This window comes from Stylophora pistillata, chromosome 11 (assembly GCF_964205215.1).
Source record: "Stylophora pistillata chromosome 11, jaStyPist1.2, whole genome shotgun sequence".
NCBI lineage: Eukaryota > Metazoa > Cnidaria > Anthozoa > Scleractinia > Pocilloporidae > Stylophora > Stylophora pistillata.
Genome location: NC_142529.1, coordinates 28,744,052 through 28,762,410, shown reverse-complemented (window position 1 = coordinate 28,762,410; position 18,359 = coordinate 28,744,052). Strand labels below are relative to the sequence as shown.

The 18,359-nt window shown below is 38.4% G+C and overlaps 1 long non-coding RNA gene and 2 pseudogenes across 3 annotated transcripts; 2 read left to right on the top strand and 1 right to left on the bottom strand.

Annotated features, from left to right (window-relative positions):
• The first annotated feature begins 2,075 nt into the window (after positions 1 to 2,075).
• LOC148721031 (uncharacterized) lies at positions 2,076 to 2,872 on the top strand (annotated as a pseudogene).
• Positions 2,873 to 11,043: 8,171 nt separating this feature from the next.
• On the top strand, positions 11,044 to 13,433 carry LOC148721030 (uncharacterized; annotated as a pseudogene). The gene is made up of 4 exons (XR_015993348.1): positions 11,044 to 11,402; positions 11,504 to 11,804; positions 13,025 to 13,141; positions 13,353 to 13,433. The product of XR_015993348.1 is annotated as an uncharacterized LOC148721030 (transcript).
• A 610-nt stretch (positions 13,434 to 14,043) lies between these two features.
• On the bottom strand, positions 14,044 to 18,211 carry LOC148721029 (uncharacterized). Of its 2 annotated transcripts, XR_015993490.1 has the most exons (4): positions 17,908 to 18,211; positions 15,976 to 16,088; positions 15,623 to 15,699; positions 14,044 to 15,421 (listed from the first exon to the last, which is right to left on the bottom strand). It is a non-coding gene; the product is annotated as an uncharacterized LOC148721029 (long non-coding RNA). The 2 variants fall into 2 exon arrangements; XR_015993491.1 differs by lacking the exon at positions 17,908 to 18,211 and having other exon boundaries at positions 15,976 to 17,340.
• Between the last annotated feature and the right edge of the window lie 148 nt (positions 18,212 to 18,359).

Here is an 18,359-nt window from a genome sequence, read left to right as displayed (position 1 = left end):
GAAAGCCCTAATTAGTAAGATGGAAGAAGATATCAAAGCGATTCCGCAACTACAAGGAAAATAGCGTATTTTTCATATATGAAAAATGATCCGGGCGTGCAAGGCATCTCGGTTGGAAATGGGCCTTTAAAATACTGGAGAAGGTATCGAGAGCTTGGTGAACACAAATTAATGGAAATTAAACAGACCACAACATTTATACTGATCTTGGTTTATTATAGGATTGTCGGCGCGATTCGGTAATCTCAAAATGATGCCTTTCCGATGAACGTGATCTGGACTTAGACTGACACCTAGAGCGCTTAAATCTAGGAATAAAACATCAATTTTCAGTTTAGACACTGATTCACATACGCACAGGGTTCAAAAAGGCCAAATTATATCGATAGACAAGTACAAATCCTTCGAAGTTCATTCAAAGTGTACAAGGATTTTGGAATTGCTGCGAACAAATCGATAACAAAAGACATCAAAATGGTTTTTTTTTTTTTCACGACACGAGTCCATCCCTATGATTGATAAGAAAAAATGGCCAGTTCCGAAAAAGATAATAACAATAACAACAAAAATTTATCGACCTCAAAATCAACTAAGACAATCACAAGAAATTAATGAAAGAAATAAATGTGGTACCCATATTAAGTAATGTTCCACATAAGAACGATAGCAAAATTCATTGTTCAGTGGCATTGGGTCTTTCCCACATAGAATATCTTTGATTTCAAGAATAGGGAAGGAGCTCGTTACAAAAGTAAAATTCATTTGCATCAAATAGATTTTAGGTAATGTTCGTGCTTAACCAATCAGAATAGCAGAAGACAATAGATATTAAGAGGCTGTCCACCTAAGAACGGATAAGGAAAATTTCGGACCTTCACCGATTTCCCTGATTTTTACTGTGAAAGTCGATACTTCTATTCCATGAACAAATATTGCGTTTATTTTGAATCAGTCCGGTTTTTTCATTTTTACGAGATATTTTTCAAGGTGACCTCAAAGGCACCCAGTTTTCCCCCCGGACCTCCATAATTTAGCTACAAAAGTCGATCGCTGCTGAAGCCGTATTTTCAACTCTAAAAAGCTTTCTATTTTATATGTCTAAGATCAACCCTCTTCCACTACGTTAACGGTCAAATGATTACACTGTATATATTTTCCACTGAGTTACAAATTTTTCGAAATACTTACCTCGAGCACTGAAATTTGTAATGCGTGAGGTACATGTGGTTGAAAGCTATTTTCTCTTATGTGGGACCTGATCTAGAGTCAAATCTATTACAGCCTATAAGCACTTATACCTAATAAGTAAATTATGGAATAAAACTTTTGGGCACTCTTTAGGGCGCGCCGCACAGAGCTTTGCAAATTTCACAAATATTCGCCATTTTGATCGAAATCAAAGATAACGCGATCCGACCAACAGGTAAATTTGGGATCTGAGAACTTGTTACAAATCATGAAATAGAACTGAAGAGGGATTTTTATATTGAAAAATACATATCATGCGACTTTTTCGCCGTTAAGTTGAAAACATTGGTGTTCTAAAGAGGAAAGACCTGTGTTTATAGTTAATAAATTATGCAAATTAGCATTATTTAAAATTGTGTCCATAAAAATTTTTTTCTACGATGTTCTTAAACACAAAGAGCTGTCTCTTTTAACTGAAGGGCATATTATTCCACACTCCTAAGGCAAGGTATTTTTTGAGTTTATGGCCATTTTCATCTCCCACGAAGCGCTGATTAAGTAAAACAGCAGTGTTTGTTTTGCACGCTTATCGCCAACTAATTCAGTTATCATCAACCACAGAGAAGTGGACATCGAAGATCTTACCAGTAATATTTCCTTAACCTCTCTTCAGTAGCAAGAGATGTTTCTTTTTTCCGGCAAGACGCAACAGAGCTCGTTTTCCTAACAGCTTCTTTTATCGGACAGCGGGCAGGTATTGAAGTCTTTCGGTATGACTTTTCAGAGTCACAGTATGGCAAGGATTGTGTCATCGTATCCTGTGCCCAATGAAAACATGCATCCGATGTTTCTGCAACGAAGGACACGACATTCTAACAGCGGGAGACATGAGAAAGGCGCTCTCTGAGAGACCAGTGAAAGGTACATCCGCGTGCGTATGTGAAGTTGACGAGTCTAAGAGAACCTTAGAAGTGAACAAGATAGATTGTTTTAGCAAGCTACACAACATCCAGTTTGGGGAAAAAGTATAAGTGCGTGGAGGTCGTAAGGAATAGGGCGTGGCAAGGAGATTTCTTATGACCAGCTAGTTTCAAATGACCAAGGGGATACCGCTCTCGTTGTAAGTAAGGAGTTCTTCCCTTTTCACAATGCACGTGTGTATGAATACACAGTTCCTGGAACAGAGGGTTCAAATGAAGACGATGATTTGGACGATTCAAAGATGAACATGTTTGAATGTTCGGAGCCTGGATGCGTGAAGTGTTTCCAAACGTATTCAGAGCTCGAGTTACATTTGAACGTAGGGGACCATTGTGTGAAGGATGAAAGGCTGTCAGAAACAATATATGATAAACTCCGTAGAGATTGGGCAGAGAGGTTTACTACATTAGTCAGCATCACTGACGAACCGCAGTGCGAAACTAGTACCCATCAGGTTGTACGTGACTCAATGCCTCCAGTAAACACTGTCAGTATGGGCTGGGCCCTACCCAAGCCACGAGCAGGATCCACGAGATTCAGTTGCAAAGTTAAGAGTTATTTAACAGCAAATTTTGATCAAGGCAAACAATCAGGGCTAAAAGCTGACCCTCAGCAGGTTTCAAATGATATACGAAAGGTAAGAGACGAGCAGAATAATAGGTTGTTTGACCGAGACGAGTGGCTTACCAAGAGCCAAGTGTAGGGGTTTTTCTCTCGCCTTACAGCAAACAGAAAAAGGCAACAAACACCCTCAGAAATCGAGCAAAATCCGAAGGAACTGTCCCTATAGGAAGAGGAAGCTGAACGACAACGGCTGATGGAACACATCCTTAATGAACTAAAGCCGCAGTACCCTCTGTCCTACGATGCCTTTAATCTGTGTGAGTGCGCAAAGGAGAATAAGATTAGACTTTTTAATGTAGCAATGCTAAAAGAAATCTTCTCGTTTTTTGAAGTACCATTTAAATCGAGAGACAGGAAAAAAGACCTTATTGAGCAACCGATGTCATTTATACAGGAATGCCGATGCTTTAATTAAACTATATCAGAAGCTGCATAGCCCAGGAAAACAAATGATGGTGCCTGTGGAGCGACTTTGTTTTAGAACAATAGGCACAGCCTCAAAGTAACCTGAAAACAGTTGTACTCAGCGAATTAACGTACTCACTTCTGAGAAAATTCGCGAAAGTCTCTCAAAATTTGTCGTTATTAAGTTTGTGGCGATGTTCTTAACTCGCAAAGATGAAAAGAGAAAAAAGAAAGTAAAAAAATACTACCCTGACCGTGGGAGATGTTAATAGCATTTACACGTAAATAAAGGTTTGTGATTTTCTTAATTTCGAGAAATTAATGATATGTGAATTTTGCAGGAGTTTATTAAAATGCCAGTTTCGATCATTTGTATTATTTATCAATTTCTCCCGGCAGGATTCTCCTACTCTCGATGACTCAATCATATTGCATATCTTCGGGATTCGCGTTTGGTTCGACGACAAGACAAACCTCTGAAACTAGATGTTGCGTGACCAGGCGTAACTGACTCAGTCACGTTGAAAAAGTAAACATGTAAATTTCACCTCTTCAACAAATACCGTTTTGAAATGATGAATATATGAATACAGTATATTGGAACTGCGGAACGAGAAGAAGTTCATCGCAATTATAGACGAAACTTTTAATTTGCGAAAATAAACCTGAAAAATTCATGCTTGAACGTAATTCGAACCATTGACTTTAGCAACGCCGCCGGTTTAGCGCTCTTACCATTAGGCTAACAAACCAACTGTGATGCCATTCTACAAATGGTGATGAACAACTTGCTAACCACTTAAAAGGAAAACTTTAGCAAATAGCTGGAAGAAATGGTCAAATCTGGCAAATTGGCCGCAATAATAAACACGAGTGAAATGAACAACTTTTCCGTTGGCACGTCGTTGATAACTGAAAACAAAGGCTAGCGCTCTTGAACATTAAGTAAGTTTCTCAAGTCCAAAAAGGATACAACAGTAACGTTTCCACTTCTATAGAAACTATTGTTTGCATGGTCAAATATTGCTACGGAAACTATTTTGGACGCGTGTGTCGAAAAACAAGGAACGCATGCAGCTAATTTGCATATGACTACAGAGAAAGATTATTCTGAAAAATTTCCTCCATGCCATGTAAAACGGACAAAACAATATTTTTATCGATTTGATACTTCATTAAGGAGTTGGTACTCTATCTTCAAGCAGTTTTAGGCCGTTAGGGCTTAGAAATCGGATTCATGTGCGGATCGCGTTATCTTTGGTTTCGATCAAAATGGCGAATATTTGTTAAATTCACAAAGCTCTCTGCGGCGCACCATGAAGAGTGCCCAAAAGTTCTATTCCATAATTTACTTATTAGGTGTAAGTGCTTATAGGCTGTAATAGATTTGACTCGAGATTAGGTCCCACATAAGAGAAAATAGCTTTCAACCACATGTACCTCACGCATCACAAATTTCATTGCTCGAGGTAAGTGTTTTGAATAATTTGTAACTCAGTGAAAAATATATACAGTGTGATTATTTTACCGTTAACGTAATGGCAAAGGGCTGATCTTAGACATATAAAATAGAAAGCTCGTTAGAATTGAAAATACGGCTACAGCAGCGATCGACTTTTGTAGCTAAATTATGGAGGTCGGGGGGGAAACTGGGTGCCTTTGAGGTCACCTTGAAAGATATCTCGTAAAAAGTGAAAAAAATCAGACTAGTTCAAAATAAACGCAATATTTGCTCATGGGATAGAAGTCTCGACTTTTACAGTAAAAATTAGGGAAATCGGCGAAGGTCCGAAATTTGCCTTATCCGTTCTTAGGCGGACAGCCTCTTAATTTTGCTTCTTTGATGAAGTTCCCCAAATACAATATCTTATAAAAATTGTATGTTGTGCGATTGGGTCTCAAATATACTTGAAACCTTAAAAAAAGTTAGACAAAATACAACTTGAACCTTAACTTTTTAGCGGTTTTTGAGTCTAGGCCAATGAGATCGCTAGTTGTTAAAATGAAAAAAGTTGACATTCCATCGTGCATTGCCTTTCATCGCTAAAGCAATTGAAAAATTGGTAGCTAATCAACTTATCTCCTACATTAACGAATATGAGTTAAATGAGACATTCCAGTCGGCGTACAAGCAATATCACAGTACTGAAACTGCACTTATTCGTGTTCACAATGATATTCTTTCTGCCATTGATAAGCGTCGAATCGTAATTTTACTGTTGTTAGACCTTTCCGCTGCCTTCGATACAGTCGATCATACCATCCTCCTCTCTCGTTTACGTGTACGGTTTGGGATAGCAGGAAAGCCTCTATTATGGTTGCAATCTTATCTATCGAATCGCACGCAATATGTCTTCGTCGATGGTGGTACTTCTACGAAACATGACCTTAAATGTGGAGTGCCACAAGGATCTGGACCCATTTTGTATTTGCTTTATACCTCGCCGCTTTCAGATATCGTAAAGAAATTTAACCTGAGCTATCACTTTTATGCTGACGACTCACAGCTTTACTTGTCTTTCCAACCAACCGTACTGGGTAATAAGGATCTAGCGGTTTCTAGCATCGAGAGCTGTGTGAATGAAATCAATCATTGGATGATGGTTAATCGCCTTAAATTAAATAAAGACAAAACTGAAATATTTGTGATCTCCGCTAAACATCTTCCAAGACCACTCCTTCACGAGATTTCAGTTGCTGGTGAGACTATCCATTCCGTGCAAAGGCGAGGAATATCGGCACTATGTTTGATAGCCATTTTTGCTTTAACGATCATATTACTGACATTTGCAAATCTTCATTTTATCGTTTGCGAAATATTAGCTATATCAGGAAATATCTTTCAGCGACCACTACTGAATTGCTGGTTCATATGTTTGTATCTTCGAAGCTGGATTACTGTAATTCTCTTTTGTATGGCCTACCAGCCTATACTATAAAAAAGCTACAACACGTCCAGAAAGCCGCTGCGCGCCTCGTCACACTTACAAAAGAGCATGATCACATTACGCCTGTTCTTTTCAATCTTCATTGGCTTCCCGTTAATCAACGTATTATTTTTAAGATTTTACTTATAACCTACAAGGCACTTAACCACTTGGCACCGTCGTACATTTGTGATTTGCTTACATCTTACACCCCATCGCGTCAACTACGCTCATCATCCAAGCACCTTCTGGTTTCTTCATCCTATAACTTGAAAACATATTGCGCAAGATCCTTCTCTGTAGCAGCACCATCATTATGGAATGCTTTGCCAAGTGAAATTAGAAATGCTCAGTCTGTTTCTGTTTTCAAAAGTAGATTACAAACTGTTCTTTTTAGAAAAGCCTTTTATTTTTAATATTAGCTGTCTTAAGTGTTAATGTTAAAGTTTTTTGTAGGCGCCTCTGAACAGCAGGATACTGGCGCGGTATAAATCTTCTATTATTATCATTATTATTATTATCCTTGTTATGCGGATCATTACTTAAACCGAAAGTTCTGGTTAACATTTTCTTTAAATAAAGGATTCTAATCCTTTACTAATCACTGAGAGTAAAGGGTCTATTTTTATAGCTGCTATACTGATACTAGTAGTGTGGCAGGCGTAAACCAGCACCGATTTGCTCTTTCATGATCCATTTAGCTGTGATCGTCTGTTTTTTATTTCAATATCGGCCTGGACGTAAGTTTAAAGCTTTGATCAAATAGGTGCCATAAAATACATGCAAATCGTCACCTTGTTCTTTCTTGCGATCTGCCACGCCTCCTTGGTGATCGTGACAGGTGTTGAGAACTGAAAGAGATGTGCCAACAAAAATGTGGATGAGAAATCAATTGTTCAATATTGCTTTGAGGAACTTCATGTTTAAATCAAACTAGTAAATCGATGTGTGTGGTTTGAGATCATATATAGAAGCAAAGATAGATACAACATAGGAAGAAATGTAAAGTTATACTATATTTCGGCTTGCCAAACCAGCCTTCTTCAGGTGCGATGTTTTTTTTTTTTTTTTTTTTAATAAAGGTGACATTTTTGTGTAACAACGGAAATACGTGGGGCTCCACTTAGAAAAATAGCAGTGACAGACAAATAAAACTAATTGGTAACAAAAAATATAAAGAAAACATAATAACACTAATACGAAACTGAATAATTAGTATGTTTCTTCTCGAATGTTCAGACCATGAGTTACAAGTGTTCTGCCTTTTGAAATTAAGAAAGCGTCTTTAGCTTTATGTATTGAGTCTCGCTTAGGGAAAATTTTTTCAATGGAGAATAGTTGCTTATTATTAGCAGTGTAATATTCTACAATATATTGTAAATTACAGCAGTTACTGGGTCACATATATTCGATAGTGTATGTTTAGCCGGTAGAAAAGAAAGTTGGAAGAAAGTAGTTAGTAATTCCGTCGGAAATGTGGGATTGAAATCTTGAAATTCGTTAAGTGCTTTCCCAGACACGTGCTTTCCCACGTGCTTTCGCCACGCGCTTTGCCAGACAGTTCCTCGATGCGCTAATTAATGGTACATGTTTTGGTGTATTTTATTGGGAATTTTTTCATATTAATAATTCTAGCTATTTTTCGAAACGAAACGGTATTTTGTGGGTTAGAGTTATTTTGCGGGTTATAGTTATTAAATACAAGACGAAGGAAACTCAGTTTTGTTCTTCGGTGGACGTCAGTTATTTCGCGTTTTAAGATTGGCTGCAGAGTGTGAAAACAATTCACTAAACAGAAAACTATAATAAATCAACATTTAAGCACTTAAAATTGACCCACCTTTCCGATCTTTTCGACCGTTTTGAGGTTTGCTCTGACCTTTTAGGCGACCAGGATTGGGAACGTGACCTGGAATTAATAATGCAATTTTGATAGCGTATGAACTGTAGTGAACAACAAACATGAACCGAATGTGGATTACGATATCAAACTTGAATTTCACCAACCGTCTGACGCGATCTCTCTCCTTTTTTTTCCCATTTGTAGATTATAACTGTTCGATTACTCTTCGACACTAAAAACACACTGACACGTCACTCGAGGCAGACAGTCACAAAGAGACGAACCGGACAGTGATGACATAACGAACATAAAAAGCACGCACCAATCAGGACCGGAATCAGGAAAAAGTTACGCGATCGGCTGGAAAAGGAGGATCTGTAATTGAATACCGCGACTAGAATCTGAGACTGGAAGGCACCGAAAGGTCATAAAAACCATCAAAGACATCAAAGATTTGACGAAGATTGCAAGTTTCGAGCGCGTGATCTCTATCGCTTCTTTACGCGATTCTTTTTTGGTATAATTCTTTATTCTCGATTAAACCCTAGTTATTCATTATTCGTTTCTTTTTTAAGCCGTTATTCCTTATTCATTTTCTTTTTCAAGCCGTTATTCATTATTCATTATTCCGCTTCCACCCGCGAGACAAACTTTGGCTTCTCGATGGGCGCCCCTTCGTCAACAAGAAAAATTCCAGCGCATTTGAAGTTGTTTGCTCGTCTTTTGGGCTTGTATCGGTTATTCTGAGGAAAAAACGAGGTTCTGAAGAAGGAGGATCCGCCGCGATTTATAAAGTTAAAGAATTTTTGAATGGCTTGGATTTGAGTTCCCTCAAGGGAGACGGCAACGACTTGAATTGCGAGCGACCACGTGCAGCTCGGCGCCTTACAATGACCCCTCAATTCACCACTCCGCCTAGTACGAAAGAAATGCCTGTCTCGGTTCATTTGACTCCTCCAAACAGTGGCAGTCTTAGTTCTACTAATCTAAAGGAGAGTTCTGAAAGGAATGATTTGGAGACCCCCAGAAAAGACGGTTCTGTCCTGGTGTACCGGTTCACAAGGGAATTATTATTGTTCTCTCTTTGTTTAGGAGCCATCGGTTAGCTATTGTGTATTGTTTGGTCTTTTGTATTGGCTCTTGTGAACCGGTACACGAGGATTGAACCGAAAAGACTTCCTTATTAAGAAAAGGGGGAGTCGCGTTCTCCAAGATGCACAAGACATCTGTGAAAGGAGCTGAGAAAATTTATCAACGGCGCTTTCCAGCATGTGTGCTTTTGGCGATCCTGAGGCCAAGGCTATTGTAAATGAGATTGTGGAGGATGTGGCCCTAAAGAAAGGAGTTAAACAGACGGTGGAAGAGCTTGTTGGTGATGAAACATTTTCCTTATACGTGGAAAGCCTCCGAGTTCCAGATTGGGTGCTATTATACTTCAAGACCAAGGCAAGGGTATCTGGTGATACTTGACAAGCTGTAATCAATATCACCAAACTTGGAAGGACAGGGGTAAGTAAGGTCTGTTATTAGTTATCAATCTTAAGAGGCTTCTTTTGGAAAGGATATGTCTGCTCTCAGATTTAATTTATCCCAACTTGGAAGCAGTTCCACAGTAACAAATTTAAAGCTTGAAAGTGGTAGAAGAAGTGCAAGTCTCATCATTATTTACTATAACTATGATAATAGCTAATTTTTTTAAACCTCAGTTATATCAGATGTATTTTTCATGTTAATTTTGTTGTTTTAATTTTTCTTCTGCTTTCTTTCTTTGGTTTCTGTTTTAGAAATCCTCTGACACACCAATATTGTTGAACCTTAACCAAATGAAGGCAGCCAAAAAAGTGATCTTTGGAGTTTGTAAAAAATACATGGATGTGAAAAAGGTGCCTTCTCCTTTACAAGGTTATCAGATGGATTTGTTTCCTGTTTTGGAGAAAAACTGCAAATCCTTTTGCATTATAAGAACATTACCCCAACACAAGCTCTAAATAAACAAGTTTCATCGGTTGTCTTTATGCCTAATGTTATTTTGATAGGGAAAGCCTGAAGGTAATTTTAAAGGAGCTAAATGAACAAAAGAGAATCATCAAGAACCAAGGAATTTTTGTTGATGGCATGAAGTTTAATGTAGAATTTGATGGTAAGATGTTTCTATCATTTTGTTACATAAAGGTTATTTGCAAGAACATTATCCTTAATCTTTTTAAAAGGAAGGATGCTGACTTTCTTTTTAGAAACTTAATTGAGGGTTTTTTTTTTCATTATCAGTGACCATTATTTTTAACTATAAGTTAATTTTCTGCATGTACCGGGGGTATGTCATGTCATAATTCTTTATTGCTGTTGTTTTTTTGTCATATCCTAGTTTCATTGGACTACAAAACACTGATCCTTCTTTTTGTAAAGAAAGGGGATCTTGATTTTCAACTTGGTGGTCGAGGGGTAGATGTAGAATTCTGGTTTATATGCAATGCAATAAGGGTTAGTATTTGTGTTGGTGCACGTGTGGATCAATGAGCATTTTTTATTTGTAGTTCATCAGTTACACAAGCTACAGTCTTCTCTAATAATGCAACCACAAAATTTCGTAAGATAATATTAATTTATTTTGAGGTAATTTCATTTCCCATTAGGGTTGCAAATGTCATGCAGTGGCCCCAGATGAAACCTGCCTAGCATGCCTACGAAGCAAGTGTAACATAGGCAGCTATACTTTAAGTTTAGCCTTTCATGATCATTATATAATGCACAGGCTTATGTAGGAAGTGCTTGAGGCCTTTTGGGTACCAAAGTTGATGCATTGGTAAGAGCAGCCACCTTCCACCATTTATTTACTGCCATGATATTCATGAGACTATTTATTTTTTATCTATAAATAATAATAATAAACTTTAATAGTGTGTCAGGGGTATTTAGCTTGAAGCTAACTGGGGACACAACTTGGAACGTTGGTTTTTGCGGAGGGAGGAAAACCGGAGGACCTCGAGAAAAACCTGCGGAGCAAGGATGAGAACCAACAAACTCAACCCGGGAATTGAACACGGGCCGCATTGGTGGGAGGTGATTGCTCTCACCACTACGCCATCCCTGCTCCTCTTGAGGTACCCATTAACAATTTAATTATTGTAAATGCACCATTGTTATCCATAATTTGCAGATCAACTGGAATCCGGGATGATCTCCTTTTTCTCCTTGATGAAGAGTTTACTAGCATTCAGCTGTGTGCACTACATATGGAGATGTGCAATACAGAGCAGTTGCTAATGCATCCATTGGTCTGATTGCCAATAAGATTGGTTCACTTCCAGAAGCCAATCAAGCCCTGAAGTGCTTTGGCCCAGAGTCTTTTCATGGTGATAGAATTTTTGTTGAGAAGAAGAGTGATCAGGAGTCTTCTATTTCAAAGCAGAATATTCTTGTTAGCTCTATGTTGGGTGCGTGAGTGGTCAAATTATTGGCTTTGTGTCTATTTTACAATTGATTCACTTTGTGGGTATATCTATTATTTTTCCCATTATGATAAAACACATTTCAGGTCCAACAGAATTTGAAATTCTTCAAAACCTTGAAGAGATTGTGGGATTCTCCTTTCCGCTGGACAAGTTGAAGCTCTCCTACACAGATGTAAACAAAGCTAAGAATTTTATTCTTAACTGTGTTACATTTTGTCAGTCCCGTGTTGATGTAAGTCTTTGATAAGAGAGGTGGCATTGGCAAGTACCTTCACTTGTGGTTCAACAGTTCTTGTTTATTTTTCTTTAAGTTAAGGGGTGTGGTTAATATTGTGCAGCGCCCAGATGTTTCGTCGGAGAGCGCTTTCGAAATGGGCACCATTTGTAAGTACTTACTTCCTTTTCAATATCACAGTATGCACTAGTTACCTTTCTTATTTAGTATTTAGTATTTATTACCTTTCCTATTAATCCTATGTAGAAGTCTGTACTTTAGGTGGCACACCCTGAAGTGCAGTATAACACAGCATTTTTGTATTTTTACACTCTCTCTATGATCTTATTTAGTAGACTGTACTTTGAGGTGGAACACCCAAAAGTACAGTATAACCCAGTATTTTTGTATTTTTACACTCTTTCTATGATTGTGGTCAATAGACTGTACTTTAAGGTGGCACACCCAAAAGTGCAGTATAACCCAGCATTTTTGTATTTTCATACTCCTTCTATGATCGTAGTCAATAGGCTGTACTTTAAGGTGGCACACCCAAGAGTGCAGTATAACCCAGCAATTCTGTATTTTTAAACTCTTTATATGATTGTAGTCAGTAGTCTGTACGTTAAAGTGGCACACCCAAAAGTGCAGTGTAACGCAGCATTTTTTGTACTTTTACACTCTTTCTATGATTGTAGTCAATAGGCTGTACTTTAAGGTGGCACACCCAAAAGTGCAGTATGACCCAGCATTTTTGTATTTTTACACTCTTTCCAGGATCGTAGTCAAAAGGCTGTACTTTAAGGTGGCACACCCAAAAGTGCTGTATAACCCAGCATTTCTCTATTTTTAAACTCTTTATATGATTGTAGTCAGTAGTCTGTATGTTAAGGTAGCACACCCAAAAGTGCAGTATAACCCAGCATCTCTGTATTTTTAAATTCTTTATATCATCGTAGTCTAGTCTGTACTCTAAGGTGGCACACCCAAAAGTGCAGTATAACCCAGCATCTCTGTATTTTTAAATTCTTTATATCATCGTAGTCTAGTCTGTACTCTAAGGTGGCACACCCAAAAGTGCAGTATAACCCAGCATTTTTGTATTTTTACACTCTTTCTCTGATCGTAGTCAATAGGCTGTACTTTAAGGTGGCACACCCAAAAGTGCAGTATAACTCAGCATTTCTGTATTTTTACACTCTTTCTATGATCTTATTTAGTAGACTGTACTTTAAGGTGGCACACCTAAAAGTGCAGTATAACCCAGCAATTCTGTATTTTTAAACTCCTTATATGATCATAGTCATTAGGCTGTACTTTAAGGTGGCACACCCAAAAGGGCAGTATAACCCAGCATTTCTGTATTTTTAAACTCTTTATATGATCATAGTCATTAGGCTGTACTTTAAGGTGGCACACCCAGAGACGCCCCTTCGTCAACAAGAAAAATTCCAGCGCATTTGAAGTTTGGATGGCCGACGGGTGGGCCCCTATTCAAGGAAATACGGTATATAGATTACTTGAGGCTGTGCGCGTTATTTCGCGTTGTTGCATAATTCATGTTATCTCGTATTGCCCAGTTTGTCAGGAAATCAGTTGTCGTCGTGTGTTTACGTCCTACAAAAACGTCGCATCGGAGATTTCATGATCTAGCTTCGCAAAGAAATGTACCAGCTTTTGTTTTACCTTGATTTGTTCATTGATTTTTTTTTTCGCAGCATTTTGTGTTTTGAAGTTCTCTTCCCGTCGCGGTTTGCAGGGCGCCTTCTAGCAGTAAATGAAACTGTTTTTCAAATTTGTGTCTCAAATGACCATTTATTATTGTCGCTCTGCTGTAGATAGGTGAAGAGCTGAAAGAGCAGAACAGTTTGAGTCACAAGAAGTTCTTCACGTTATATATCCCAGAAGCACTTAGGTATTACTCTGAATGCCAGGACTTCAGCCTGAGTGAACCAGAAAGGATAGAAAACACTTCCCTATATTAACCATGAATGAAAACCTAAGTATGTTATATATCCCAGTAGCGCTAAGGCATTACAATGAATGCCAGGACTTCTGCCTGGGTGAACCAGTAAGGATAGGCAACAATTCCCTAGATTAACCCGTGATTGTCAAAGAAACTAAGTATCGTATATGAGAATGATCCTTCGCAGTAACGCACTATTTGAGCAATAGTGAAAATCAGACCTGAAAAAAATTTCAGGCCTGTACGGGACTCGAACCACTGACCTCTGCGATACTAGTGCAGCGCTCTACCAATTGAGCTAACCCGTAGATGTTTGATTTATCATCTACGGGTTTATATCGAATTAATTTGATGGCCTGCTCCCAGTTGGCTTGTTAGCTCAATTGGTAGAGCGCTGCACTAGTATCGCAGAGGTCAGTGGTTCGAGTCCCGTACAGGCCTGAAATTCTTTTTTTTTTTTTTTTTTTTCAGGTCTGATTTTCACTATTGCTCAAATAGTGCTTTACTGCGAAGGATCATTCTCATATACGTCTCATAACCGCAGTTCACACATATGTTTCATATGTTTGTTGTTGTTTGAAACTAAGTATGTAATGTATTCCAGAAGCACTAAGGCATTACTCTTAATATCAGGACTTCAGCCTGGGTGAACCAGAAAAGATAGACAACACTTCTCTATGTTAACCATGACTGAAAAGCTAAGTATGTTATATATCCCTGAAGCACTCAGGCATTAATTACACTAAATACCAGGACTTTAGCCTGTGTGAACCAAAAAGGATAGACAACACTTCCCAAGATTGACCATGAATGAAAAACTAAGTATGTTATATATCCCAGAAGCGCTCAGGCATTACAATGAATGTCAGGACTTCAGGCTGGGTGAACCACAAAGGATCGACAACACTTCCCTATAATATTCGTGAATGGAAAACTAAGTATGTCAGGTGTCCTAGAAGCGTTCAGGCATTACTCTGAATGCCAGGACTTCAGCCTGGGTGAGCCAGAAAGGATAGACAACACTTCCCTATATTAATCATGAATGAAAATCTAAGTATGTTATATATCCGAGAAGCGCTCAGGCATTACAATGAATGCCAGGACCAGCCTGAGTGAACCAGAAAGAATAGAAAACACTTCCCAAGATTGACCATGAATGAAAAACTAAGTATGTTATATATCCCAGAAGCACTCAGGCATTACACTGAATGCCAGGACCTCAGTCTGGGTGAACCAGAAAGTATATACAACACTTCCCTATACTGACCATGACAGAAAAGCGAAGTATGTTATATATCCCAGAAGTGCTCCGGCATTACTGTGAATGCTAGGACTTCAGCCTGGGTGAACCAGAAAGGATAGACAACACTTTGCTATTTTAACCATGAATGAAAAGCTAAGTAAGTTATATATCCCTGAGGCACTCAGGCATTACGTTCAATGCCAGGAATTCAACCTGGGTGAACCAGAAAGGAAAGACAACATTTCCCTCTATTAACCTTGAATGAAAAACTAAGTTTGCTATATATCCCAGAAGCCCTCTGGCATTACGCTGAATGCTACATTAATCAAAGAAATATGACAAATAAATATATATCTCAGAAGTGATCAGGCAATATTAAACAAAAGATTATTATTACAGGATTAAACTTCAAGAAAATAGATTTCTTTAAAAGAAAACAATATTGACTGTGCCATACTACAATGGGTGCACACAATTTAAAAATTCAAATGTTATACATTGCATGCAGAGCACATAAATTGACATCACATGGTTCCTCTTCAAGGGGAAAGAGCAAGTCATCTCTTAATCCTGTCCATCTGAAACAGACAGAAAAAAAAAGTGAATTTAGTTTCCACCTTTATAATTCAAACCCACCATGTTTCTGCTGGTAACTGTCTGTCAAACTGAGTATCCCAAGTGAGATTTAAAGACATGGGTTCCAAATAGAAAGTGAAGTACCATACTGCAAGCTGGACGTTTTTCTGCATGTCAATACGGAAATGCAGAGTTGTACCTACCCCCCAATATTTGCTTTGCTCTTTGGGAAACACTCAGCACAGGTTTCCCCACGGGGTACATCAGGACAGGCACATTCCTATCAATAAAGAGTACGTACGACTTAATAATGAATTAACTTGGCTAAAGTTATATAATACTCACTACTATTTGTAGATATATAATCACTGTTCACCACAAATAAATTATGTTCATGTTTTTGGACAGATTTCTGCCTTTCCATAAAGTCAAGAAAGCTGTCACTAATTGATTACAAATAAATTGCATCACAAATACCGGTAACCTGAAAATGTTTTGTGTTACTGTAGAATTCTGCTATGATGCATGTCATTTAGCAATTGCAGGTATAACCTACCTTAATAACTTTGCAGAATACACAGCACACTGTGTCCAATCCGGCCTCGCTTGCAAAGTTCATTGATATATTTGTTAGCATCACCACCTTTTTGCTTGAGTAGCATAGCATGGCTAGACATGCAACATAAAAACATTGCAAAAATATGAAGAGTCGAGATTGGCAGACATAAATAACCTGGAAATTTAACGTAGGTACTAAAAGTTGGAATCATCTGAAACCACCGATAAAACCACCTGAAATTTACTTAGGCAGTGGAAGTTAAAGCCACCATTCATCAACTATATTCTGTCATTTGCAGTAAAATGCCTTGCAAAAAATCCACATGTATTTCACTTTTGCAATAACAAAGTCAGTGAAATTCTAGGTCACGCTATAAATTCGTCTCTGATTAAAAAGAAACACAATGTTCAAAATTTCCTTAGGAAGTGTGAAAATCTTCTGGGCTTTTTCATATATAATTTGCATGATCCCGTTGAAAAAACTTCACGTATTTCTTTCGATTTAAAACAATTTCTTCTTTGCATTCGCGATCGCATGTTGTTATTGTCACGCAAATGCTTTGTCAAGAAATAAATTTGCATATTCCCGTGCAACTCCCAGCCATTCGTAGAGCCAATTGAGTGTGTTTTCAACAAGAACAATGGAATGTTTCCTTGAAGACCTGTTTTTGATGCCTATTCTGTACTGTAGGGCATTATATACGATATCCATAAGCCAGCCTCCCTATGGATAAACTCGATTGTTAACACTTATTTTCTGATGTCACCCATAATTTTTTAGGTGCTTTCATGTTGTTTTAAATTGTCTCGAGATATTTTCAGGTAATTTCAGATGGTTTCCTTGGGGGTTTCATATGGTTTCAGGTGGTTTCATCGGTGGTTTCAGGTGGTTTCAGGTGATTCCAACTTTTAGTACCTACGGGAAATTTAACTTTGAATGCATCTTCTATCAACCACTATAAGCTGCAAAATCAAACTCAGGCACTTTGCTGGATCTTTAATGAAATTTAACGGTATTATATGTCATTTTCCTGCCAAGCAGAAATGAGTTCTGATACACCACAAAACCAACATTCACAACAAAACATAAGGCAGCAAATACACTTAGCCGGTTTATGACGTCACTCCATAGCAACCAGCCTTTTCAAATATTTGAACTTCTACGTATGATGCACGATCCTCGCAGTAGATAGCGCTATTTAAGCAATAGCGAAAATCAGACCTGAAAAAAATCAGGCCTGTACGGGACTCGAACCACTGACCTCTGCGATACTAGTGCAGCGCTCTTACCAATTGAGCTAACAAGCCAACTGAGAGCAGGCCGTTAAGTTGATTCGTAATGAACCCGTGAAAGTGATAAATGAGACAGTTCAAAATATATGATTTTCATATATTTATTCTATCTCATTTATCACTTTCACGGGTTCATTACGAATCAACTTAACGGCCTGCTCTCAGTTGGCTTGTTAGCTCAATTGGTAAGAGCGCTGCACTAGTATCGCAGAGGTCAGTGGTTCGAGTCCCGTACAGGCCTGATTTTTTTCAGGTCTGATTTTCGCTATTGCTTAAATAGCGCTATCTACTGCGAGGATCGTGCATCATACGTATCAAATACCGCAGTTCAAAATATATGATTTTCATATATTTATTCTATATCATTTGAACTTCTGTTTACCTGAGTCTCGTGATGACTCTTCAAATGGATATTTTTCTGACTAACAATACGTTTAAAAGTTTTCTGTGCCAAAAACGGCCTTGAATATTGAGCCCGCCTGCGTCTTGCATCGTCTCCAAGCGCCCTCCGAAGCATTGTTGCTGATCTTGAATAATTTACATCTGAAACGGTTGTTAATCGTGGTCGCTTCACGTTACTTTCCATTTCTTCTTTAGAATTAGCCTTTAGCATGATAAGTCGGCTTTAGTTGCCTACCTGTTTTGTATCCAGATTAGGAGAAAATGATTTTTCATCTATCAAGTTTGCCTCAGCCACATTTGGTCCACCATTGATGCCAGACAGAACTTAAGCCAGATCACCCGCTTTCTTCTGCTGTCGCTTTCGCTTTCTCCATTCTCTACTTTGTTTACGTTTCTCCTTGGGAGTATTTTTTCACGATTTTACCTCCCGTTTATTTGGTATTTCCAGCTTAGTGGAGGTCTCAAGGTCCGCCGACATGTTATTAATGTATTCCCAAGCAAGAAGAGCGAATTAGTTGAAACAGTACGTGCATCCGATCTCGTAATTTACAAAAACTTTATTGCAGTAAATGGTTTGAACCCGGGGGTAACATGTGAAGGTGTAGTCTGATCGTCCGGTGAGTGTAGTCCTGAGAAGGACTGTTGTCGGTGGCAGTGACTGACGTTTCGACAACCTGTGCGGAAGTC